This window comes from Pelodiscus sinensis, chromosome 7, assembly GCF_049634645.1.
Source record: "Pelodiscus sinensis isolate JC-2024 chromosome 7, ASM4963464v1, whole genome shotgun sequence".
Lineage (NCBI taxonomy): Eukaryota > Metazoa > Chordata > Testudines > Trionychidae > Pelodiscus > Pelodiscus sinensis.
The window spans coordinates 1168487-1179521 of record NC_134717.1 but is presented as its reverse complement, the minus strand read 5'-3'; the positions used below and the strand labels follow the sequence as shown (position 1 = coordinate 1179521).

Here is an 11035-nt window from a genome sequence, read left to right as displayed (position 1 = left end):
AGTGAAGCCGGGCTCCAGAGAAGGGCATCCGGGAAAGGCTTCCTGGGAGTGAATAACCTACCCAGCCCTGGCTGCATGGGCCCCACATTTCCCCAGCCCCCCGGCCAGGCTTTGCCCCCTGGGCGCTTGGGCAGCAACTCAGGGGGTTCAAATGCCACCCAGCGGGTGAGCAGAGCCCCCTTCCCCCCGGCTAGGCCGGTGTTTCTACCCCTGGGGCCCATCCCTACCTGCCTTAGTGCACAGAAGGGAATTTACTCTGCAGCCGGTTGGGAAGCGTTAGAACAGGGCTGGGAACCTTTTGTGGCTGCTGACCCACAGAAATATCACTGGGGGGGGGTGCAGAAAAGTGAGAAGCAAAAAATAACAATAACCCTCGGGGACGTGGTCCTTGACCAGGAAGCAGAAAGACCCTCCCCACAGGCCCCTTGCACACCAGAGAGTAGAGGGGCCCAGGCCAGCAGATTTGGTGAGCCCCTCCCCGTGGACTCTGGGTTGGGGCCAAAAATGAGGCGTTTAGTGTGTGAGAGGGGATGCTGGGAAACAGGCTGGGGGTGAGGGGTCTAGGCAGGCAGGGGTGAGGGGTCTGGGTGGGTGGGGGTGCAGAACCGGGCTGGGGTGGGGGGTCTGGGCAGAAGGGGTGCAGGAGCAGGCTGGGGGTTAGGGGGGTCTGAGCAGGTGGGGGTGCAGGAGCAGGGTGGAGGTGAGGGGTCTGGGCAGGTGGGGGTGCAGGAGCAGGCTGGGGGTTGGGGGGGTCTGGGCGGGTGGAGGTGCAGGAGCAGGCTGGGGGTTGGGGGGTCTGGGTGGGTGGGGGTGCAGGAGCAGGCTGGGGGTTAGGGGGGTCTGGGCGGGTGGAGGTGCAGGAGCAGGCTGGGGGTTGGGGGGTCTGGCTGGGTGGGGGTGCAGAACCAGGCTGGGGTGGGGGGTTTGGGTGGGTGGAGGTGCAGGAGCAGGCTGGGGTTGGGGGGTCTGGGTGGGTGGGGGTGCAGAACCAGGCTGGGGTTAGGGGATCCGAGCAGGTTTGGGGGGGCAGGGTCTGGGTGATGCTGGTGCAAGGTCCCCAATGCTGCGGAGGAGGTGCCCGGAGCCTCAGGGCCTGGATCCGGCCCCAGGCCTTAGGTTCCCCACCCTTGGCCTGGCCGTGCCCTGAATCGCCCTGGGCCTCTCAGATCCCAGGGAGGAGTTTTGAATCCCTGGGGTATAAGGGTGCCGAGCTCATGCCGAACGCCTCCGGGGCTGACGGGAAAACCCAGCAGGGCCGAGCGTGGAGACCTGTCGCTGCTCCCCCTCTGCGGGGCTCTGCTGGGGCAAGGGGGCCGCTGGAGTCAGGGGCCGCAGCTCGATCGGGGCTGGCGGGGGGGGATGAGCTTTGTAGGATCATTCCCCCTCTGCCATGGCGCATGCGGCCTCCTTGACCCACCTGTGCTCTCCCCTGGAGCCTGGGCCACGCACGGAGACTGACGAGCCGACCAAAGTGGGGCTCTGCGCTCCAGCCTGGGGGGCTACGATCCTGAGGCTGCGGGTCTGCTCCCTGCTGCGGGCACGCCACACGGGAGCGGGGCTCATTCCCCCTCCAGGCAGGGCTGGGCTGGGCGTCAGCGTGGGCTACAGAGTACGAGCAACCTGCTGCCGGATCAGTTGGCCCAGCCCCTTGGAGCCAGAGGAGTCTGTGTTGGGACAGAAAGTCTCAGGCACATGAAACTGATGTGCCCTGTGCCAGTGAAACAGAGTGAGGGGGAGGTGTCGCCATCTACTGGCTCAGCTCAGAGGGGAAGAGACCTACTACTGCTATCACCTAGGAGGTTCCCTTACGTAAGACCGGCCAGACCGGGTCAGACCAAAGGCCCATCTTGCCCAGTGTCCTGTCTGCCGACAGTGGCCAGTGCCAGGTGCCCCAGAGGGAGGGAACAGAACAGAGAATCCTCACATGATCCCTGCCCTGTCTCCCATTCCCAGCCCCTGACAAATAGAGGCCAAGGACACCATCCCTGCCCAGTCTGGCTAGTACGTATTGACAGACCTAACCTCTGTGAATGTATCTAGTTCTTTTTTGAACCCTGTTAAAGTCCTGGCCTTCACAACATCCTCTGGCGAGGAGTTCCACAGGTTGACTGTGCGCTGCTTGAAGAAAACCTACCTTTGGTTTGTTTTAAACCTGCCACCTATACATTTCATTTGGTGACCCCTAGTTCTAATGTTATGGGAACAGGTCAATAACTTTTCCTTATTCACTTTCTTCACACCTGTCATGATTTTATCGACCTCTATCCTATCCCCCCTTAGCCTCCTCTTTTCTAAGCTGAAAAGTCTCGGTCTTATTCATCTCTCTTCCTATGGGACCCGTTCCAAACCCCTCATCATTTTTGTTGCACTTTTCTGAACCTTTTCCAAAGCCAAGAGATCTTTTTGAGACCAGGCGACTACATCTGCAGTATTCCAGATGTGGGGGTGCCAATGTTTTATATAGAAGCCTTGTCTGCTTCATTTCCTATGTTTACCCGGATACATACACCCATGTTTACGGACAGGAATTTCATGCTGGGCTTAAACCCAGAGGGGTTAAACTAGTGAGCGACTTTGCTCTGGTGAATTACAGCCGGAAGTTGCGTTTCCAAATACTTTAACTTGTCATTTCCGGCTTTCAGACGTTTGTTTTATTGAACTCCAGGCCCTGGGAAAGTGCGCCGGTCATACCACCGGGCTAGCGTAAGTTTGCAGTAATCAAGTTTTGGGAAGTGAATTTCCTAACCTTTTGAACAGAAAAAGAAATGCTCCTGTGGGAGGCACTGGCCTTTTAAGGCAGTTGTAATTGTCATGGGTCACCATCTACACATTTTTAGGATGTGGCCCACAGCGAATCAGTTTAGCCGCTGCTGTGTTTGGAAAGCTCGGCCAGATCTGGACGCGGAGAGACAGCTAGACAGCCGTGGCAATCGGGCCAGGTGAGACACCCGGTAGGCCGCTACTGCTGTCTGGGTGGGATTGGTGGTGTAGCCGCTGGGGCGAGACATGCCTGTACTGCAGAAGATTCCAGACAATGGCTAGGTTGCCAGATCCTTTCCAGAAAAAAAAAAGGATACCAAACATGGCGAGAAAAAAATTGGTCGAGAAAAAAAAAACGGGGGACCAAACTTTTTGGAAAAAAAAAGATCACTGTGCCTTTAAATAACCCTGCTCCCCCATCCACGCCAGACTCAGCTGGGGAAGAACGTCTCCACCCGCCTTCCCTCCGAGAAAAACAATTTTCTGTGTTTTTGTTTTACAGGACAGAGGCTGCGAAAACCAGACACCTGGCAACCCTAATGTGGTCATGGTTTGAATATGCGTCAGGAGTGGACCCGCTGCGGAGACCTTCTCTGGAGAGACGTACCAGAGTGCAAGGAACTAGAGAGCATTTCTCAAACTGGACAGACCCCTGGGGTCCACCGGCTCCTGAGCAACTCGGTCCTCCCCTCCCAGCGCCTCCTGCACGGGGGAACAGCTCTTGAGCAGGCTGCGGGAGGGAGAGGGAGAAGTGGGGATGGGGAGCAGTCGGGGAGGTGGTAAGATGCAGGGAAGAGGAGGCGTAAGGGTGCAGCAGGGACAGGAAAAGTGGGGGGGAGAGTCCCTGGGGTTGAGCCAGGGCGTGGTTGCATCATTCGGTTTCAGGAACTTGTATATCCTGCCTGAGCACCTCGAAATCTTCAACGTGTTGCCAGCTCCGGGCAGCCGATCTGTCCAATCAGAAGTATCCCATACTTTCCAACTGTCCAACCAGAAGTCCCCCCACACACACACACACACACTTTGACCAGTTAATTTTTAATGTTCTGGAACAAGTGTAATTCTATGCCCCCTCCCTTGAAGACTTTATCCTCTCACCAGCATAAAACACAAGATATTTCCCGACCTTGGTAATAAATCTGTTTTCTTATTGAAATTGACGAGTTAAGTCCCTCTCATTCCCCTCTCTGTGCTGTGCAATTTAAGCCGGTTGTTCGGGGCGCGTTAGCCGGGGTGAGGGGAGGGGGCGCTACACACATGTTTGAAATTAACACACGCCCGATCCTTATTTGCAGAATCAAAATCTCAGGGGCTCTCTGTGCCGTAGTGGGGGGCTGTCTGCTCTGTGACCGGGGTCCCCCTGCGCTGGGATGGGAGATTCCCACTGAATCTCCCAAATGTGGATTAACCCAGACACCCAGGATCAGCCTCCCAGGGAGAAAGACAAAGGCGGGGGGCAGAGACCAACAGGAGGTTTCCGGGGAAGGGGCAGTGGCTGTCAGGGGAAGCAGGGAGAGTACAGGCTAAGCCGGAGCCATGAAGGGGAGAGACTGAGGAGGGGTCTGGGGTGGTAGGGGCCCAGTCACCCCCATCTCAAGGGGGGGCCTGAGGCATCCTAGCCCTAATTCTTGTAACCAGATTACATCTGTGCTGTGCTGTACCCTGAAGGGACAATAAACTCCCTTTATTCTACTGGCTGGTGGAGTCTGTTCGTGCCCTTTCGGGGGTGCAGGATCGGGGGAACCCCCAACATGCTGTCACACTCTCCCAACCCCCTTTCCTCCCCTGTCTGAAACTGACATGCTGCTTTGCTTTCCCCCATGCCGAGTTACCCCCACCCCCAAAACTTTAACATCTCTCCCTGGCATAAAACACAAAGGCTGCGTCTAGACGGACACGATTTTGCACAAAATCTTGCCACGTGTCTACACTGGCCGGGAGTATTTGCGCAAGGACACTGACTTTGTAATGTACAAAATCAGTGGTTCTTGCGAAAATACTCCGACGCTCCCGCTCAGGGATAAGCCCTCTTGCGCAAGTATTCATGCACAAGAGGCCAGTGTAGACAGCCACGTTAATTTTTGTGCAAGAAAGTCCGATGGCTAAAATGACCATCGGAGCTTTCTTGCGCAAGAGAGCATCTACACTGGCACGGATGCTTTTGCGCAAAAGCACATCTCTTGCGCAAAAGATGCCAGCACAGACGCTCTCTGACGCAAAGACTTTTAACGGAAAAACTTTTCCGTTAAAAGTATTTGCGCAAAATCATGCCAGTCTAGATGCAGCCAAAGTGAAAGTTTTTCCAAGCAATAACCTCTTTTATTTCCCAACCTGGGTGGCAAGCCTGCTTTCTTACAGCAATTGACTAGTTCTGGGGATCTGAAAGAAAAAAATTCCACAGAATGAGACAGCATGACCGGGCTGATTTTAGGGTGGGCTTTTAATTAAACCTATGTCCCTCCCAAGACTATCACACATTTGCAATTAAAAACAGAGAGCTTTTACTGTAAGGTGTCAGTTACCTTACGGCTTGCCCTCTTCTCCCTTACAGCTTTCCTGTGCCTGTAAGCAGAGATAAGGGATAAGGGGGGGAAGATAAGCTTTTATCTGGCTGTCCTGAAAGTATGGGAATCTGACATTGGTTTGAAATACAACAATGCCCACCAGCTGTACATCCCGTTTTAACAAACATCCTGTATTCCATCCCTACTCCCAATTACCCAAGAGTTTCCTTATCACCCCACACCATACACCCAAACTTGTTTTAAGATTTAGCTATAAATAGGAGAGAACTTTTGGCATACACTGTTCAAAATTTCGCTATGGAGAGCAACACGGTGGTAAGAGCATTTTAATCTGTGTGTACGGCTATATTTTTCATGCCTGGCGCTGTCATGACTTACAAGTTAATAACTGCTTTTTAACAGGATGATGCCTTTTCACCCGATCTGTCAGAGGCCGTCGGGGCAGAGTTAAATCTCTGTAAGCTGTGGGTTGTTTTACAAAATTACAATTGCATTGTTTGAAACAAAAGAACCAAAAAGGCATTTTTCTGTTTTAATCTAGGGCCAGAGGTGGGGCGAGCGGATACTTTACCAACTAGTGCTGAATTGTTACAAGGTGGGTGTGTGGGCTATTGTATTTGTCACTTAGTAATAGAGCAGTAGCCGTGTTAGTCTGATCTTGCTAAAACAAAAGGAAAAATTACATAGCACTGTAAAGACTAACAAGATAGTTTAATAGGTGATGAGCTTTCCTGGGCCAGACCCACTTCCTCAGATCATATTCTGGGAGAGAATTGGCATGACCATATTTCACTTTTTTCATTGTATTCTTTGGTATATATGGTCATGCCAATTCTCTTCCAGAATATGATCTGAGGAAGTGGGTCTGGCCCACGAAAGCTCATCGCCTATTAAACCATCTCGTTAGTCTTTAAAGTGCTACATAGTTTTCCTTTTTGTATTTGTCACAGTTACTTTTCCCCCTGCAGAGTAGGGCTCTCCACCTGCTGCCCCCACCCCGACTTTAACGCCTCTCCTATGCCGGGCTGATCTTTTAACGGCTATGCCAGATTTGTGCTTGTCTGCTAGTAAAAGGTGCGTGTTGAAACGGGCTGTTTGTGTGATGTTAGCTATAGACGCCGGACTTTTGCGAGAAGAAAGGGCACAGAAGCCTGTGGAAAGGACCAAGAAAGCCGCCTCCACGGCAGAGAACACTTTCCAGAGTGACAAGAAAGACCAACGCCCCCGATCTCGATCTACCCTGCCTGTCCCCAGCCTGTCTCAGACAAAGCGAGCGGGGGTTCAAAAGGGCGAGCGACGCTGTATCCGGGGTTGGGGGTAAGCATCGCAAGGGGGTAGCAATACCGCCAACCCTCAAAAGAAGTGCTCTGTAAAAGGGGTCAATAAGCCCCCAGCCGCCCCCTGGCATGGGGTCAGGGAGAGCCCCTGGGCCGAAGTTTGTGGTGCCAAGAAGCCTAGAGACAGGGATCTAAGTGACAGCTCGCAATGCATCATTGAATTATTCGATCTTAGTGTGAGACTAAGACACGTTTATGTGGGTGTGAGGCAGCTGCTGGAGAAAACGTTTCCCAGGCTGGTTCTGGAAGTGATGCAAAAGCAGAACTTTCCAGAAGACAGCGGGGATTTAGCCCAAAAGCTGGCAGAAACAAAAAAGATGATTGAAAACTTGGAAAACTGGTCGAACGGGGAAGGGCGTCAGTGACTAAGCATGAAAGCTAAAAAGGTACAGGGGGGGGGAGTGCGGGAGATCTAACAGACTAAGAAGGCTTTGGGCGAAAAAAACGTAGAAAAGCCAGAGTGGGTTTACGAAAATGCTCCCCCAGCCCGGAAAGGGAATCCCCCAACCCCCACTGCTGAAGCTGTGGATTCTCCCAACCCCCCTCAGATGTATTTATAAGAACATAAGAACGGCCATACTGGGTTAGACCAAAGGTCCATCTAGCCCAGTATCCTGTCTGCCGACAGTGGCCAGCACCAGGTGCCCCAGAGGGGGTGGACCGAAGACAATGATCAAGCGATTTGTCTCCTGCCATCCCGCTCCAGCCTCTGGCAAACAGAGGCCAGGGACACCATTTCTAATAGCCTTTTATGGACCTAACCTCCATGAATTTATCTAGCTTCTCTTTAAACTTTGTTATAGTCCTAGCCTTCACAGCCTCCTCTGGCAAGGAGTTCCACAGGTTGACTACACGCTGTGTGAAGAAGAACTTTCTTTTATTAGTTTTAAACCTGCTCCCCATTAATTTCATTTGGTGTCCTCTAGTTCTTCTATTATGGGAACAAGTAGATAGCTTTTCTTTATTCACCCTCTCCACACCACTTATGATTTTAGAGACCTCTATCATATCCCCCCTCAGTGTCCTCAATATTTGGAGTGGGTGAGACACTGTCTAAGACCCCAAATATAACCAAGATTTCCGTTTTGCTAATTTGGACAGAATAGCGGGATTTGCAGAGGCCATGGCTGCTATTGACACCACTATTCAAAATCTGCTAGACAATATTAATAGACAATTGGGCCCTGAAGATTTCGTGCAGCTTAGATGCCCTGGGTCTCAACCAGCCCCTTTTTTCTCTGCGCAGGTCTTGGGAAGATTTAAACACGGCAGATTTTTTGAAGCACTTTGTTTCAGTGGTGCAGAGTAATGCGGGGGTCGTGGGGACCGGGACTTGAAGCTTGGTTGTGACAATTATCAAAACAGGGCGGGCGAAGGGTCTGCAAGGTCCCTAAAGGCTATCACGTACCGTAAATCATAGGGAAAAAAAGAAAGCATGTAACTGACCTACATGATCAGGGAAATAACGTGTGCTTTGCTGGCAGCATCCCGGGTCTGTTATCAAGTGAAAGACTCACAAACGCCCAATAATGAGATGGGGCCAGGCGCCTCTACCAGGCGCTGGGGTTTCTGGACCCAAAAATGATCAGTTCGTATTGGCTAGACAAACTCAGCCACGTAAGCGCAAAGGAACGGACGCCTTTTAACTAGGGATGCAAAAGCCCATGTAATCAGTTAACTGGTCAAGTGCTATGTTTATCCAGTGAACCGTTTAGCCAGAATCTCACAGGCGGGGGGCCCAGTCAGACTGGAGTGTCCCCCGCTCGATGATGTTTACCAGTTAACCGGTTACATCCCTACTTTTAACCCATCAATTTGGCTTCTTCTGCAAGTCTGTCTGCACCAGCCCAGATAAGCGGGTAGCACACCACACAAGGCAACAGGCTGCGTGTCACTCCCTACAAAAGGACAGTGATAGAGATGCAGCCGTGTTAGTCTGGTGCAGCTGAAACAAAAACCAGGACTATGTAGCACTTTAAAGACTAACAAGATGGTTTATTAGGCGATGAGCTTCCGTGGGCCAGACCCACTTCCTCAGATCAAATAGTGGAAGAAATTGATCTAAGGAAGTGGGTCTGGCCCTGTAGCCAGACACAAAACCCCATCTTGTTTTTCCCTCCCCCCCAGAGAGCAAGAGAAAGGCAGTCAGCCTTTGATGCCCTGGGAACACAGGTTTGCTGCCTGTCCCTGACTCTACCATAAACAGAAACCAGACAGTAAATGGGCTAGCTGACGACCCGGGGCCTCCCGTCGCCCTGATGGCTAGTACCAGTAATTGACACGCCTGCACTGTCCCAGGAGAGGAATCTTCGTCCATCACATACCAGAGGTGCCCATTGTCTGCATTTTTCCCAGGTGTAAATTATGCTTTGCACCCTTCGTGGGAAACTTGGTGTTCAAAGCCATTTTTCCTAATTGGCCACTTAAAACCAGGAAGAAGCCTACATGACCCAAGGGGTATAAAAAGAGGTTCAGCCGCCCACCCCATTTGAGCTCCAATCATCTATACCTGCTGGCAGGTATTGATTGTCTCCCGAGGTCTGTGGGACGCCCAACCTCGCCCTACTTCTTCCCGAGGGATTGAGAGAAAGACGCTGGCCACACCAAGTCTGGAACGCAGGGGTGAGAATATATACCTGCTATGTGTCTATTTTGCATGCATTTAATAAGAGCTCAGAGAACCAAAAGGGTTTCATGGTACCTGTAAGTGACTTATTAGTATAATTTGTCCTGTCCTTTGTAGTGTCTGTTATCTGTAACACAGTAGTAGCATTTAACAACTAAGTTTACCCTGTAACAATAAAATAGTAACTGTTTAAGCTTTAACCTGACTCCTTCAGTTGCTGTAACAGAACCAAGCACAATTTAAAAGAACTTCAGCCGGTCATAAGGGACTCACTGCCCTGACTGTTGGCTGACAGGCCCACGGAAGCTCATCACCCTAATAAACCATCTTGTTAGTCTTTAAAGTGCTACATAGTCCTGTCTTTTGTTCCTAAAAAAAGGAAGCCAAGCTGATCACTTAGGCTGTGTCCAGACTCAGGGTTTTTTTCGGGAAAAGTAGCCTTTTTCCGAAAAAACTTCCCCTGCGTCCAGACTCAAGCCGCGTTCTTTCGAAATTAAATCGAAAGAACGCGGCTTTTCTTTTGATGGCGGTAAACCTCATTTCACGAGGAAGAACGCCTTCTTTCAAAAGTTCCTCTTTCGAAAGAAGGCGTTCTTCAATGTAAATAGGGCTTCTTCGAAAGAGAGCATCCAGACTCACTGGATGCTTTCTTTCAAAAAAGCAAGCCGCTTTTTCAAAAGTTCAACGTGCAGTCTAGACGCTCTGTTTTGAAAGAGGCTCTTTCGAAAGTATCTTTCGAAAGAGCCTCTTTCGAAAGAGGCTTGCAGTCTAGACATAGCCAAAGGGTATGTCTACACTGCCACCCTAGTTCGAACTAGGGTGGCTAATGTAGGCATTCAAAGTTGCAAATGAAGCCCGGGATTTAAATATCCCGGGCTTGATTTGCATCTTGCCGGGCGCCGCCATTTTAAAATCCCCGTTAGTGCGGACTTCGTGCCCGCGGCTACACGCGGCATGGAGTAGGGAGTTCGAATTAGGCTCTCTTTGGGGGTTCCAAAGAGGATGGAGAGAGGCTGTTCTCAGTAGTGACAGATGGCAGAACAAGGAGCAATGGGCTCAAGTTGTGGTGGGAGAGGTCCAGGTTGGATATTAGGAAAAACTATTTCACTAGGAGGGTGGGGAAGCACTGGGATGGGTTCCCTAGGGAAGTAGTGGAGTCTCCATCCCTAGAGGTGTTTAAGTCTTGGCTTGACAAAGCCCTGGCTGGGTTGATTGAGTTGGGATTGGTCCTGCCTAGAGCAGGGGGCTGGACTTGATGACCTTCTGGGGTCTCTTCCAGCCCTATGGGTCTATGAGTCTATGAGTTTTACAGACTGAGCTCTTTCGAAGAGTGCTTAGGCATGACTATCGCTGTGCTGCGTCATGAAAAGAGGAATTGGTACTTTTTGACAATGGGGGGGGGTACGATACCCCAAGACTGTTTTTGTATTGTTACATGACAAGCATTATTACGGTGTTTTAAACATGACTCCCTTGATGGGGCCCTGTATCTGTGCAACGACTGTTCTGCCACAAACAACCACAAACACCAGCACGCCTGTAAAAGCCGCTGTGGTACTTGTCATGGGGCTGAGTGCAGTGAAGTGGTCGCCGAAAAAAGCGCTGTCCCAGCTGTAAGCTGTTTTGCCGGTCTGAGGCCTGTTTAGAAAGACACCAGGCGCTGGCGGCGGCTGGTAAAGTTGATTGTAAAACCAGACGCCTTTGAGATAAGTGCGGCTTCTACGTTGCCAAAAATCACAAGCGTAAAAGGAAGACGTGCCCCCAGTGTTACCAAAAGACAGACAACA

The 11035-nt window shown here is 51.3% G+C and overlaps 1 long non-coding RNA gene across 4 annotated transcripts; it reads left to right on the top strand.

Moving 5' to 3' along the window:
• The first annotated feature begins 2799 nt into the window (after positions 1–2799).
• On the top strand, positions 2800–9550 carry LOC106732947 (uncharacterized). Of its 4 annotated transcripts, none has more exons than XR_001369186.3 (4): positions 2800–2939; positions 3263–5600; positions 5827–5880; positions 6395–9550. It is a non-coding gene; the product is annotated as an uncharacterized LOC106732947 (long non-coding RNA). The 4 variants fall into 4 exon arrangements; XR_012905098.1 differs by having other exon boundaries at positions 3263–5742; XR_012905099.1 differs by having other exon boundaries at positions 3263–5192; positions 6395–9548.
• Positions 9551–11035: the final 1485 nt, after the last annotated feature.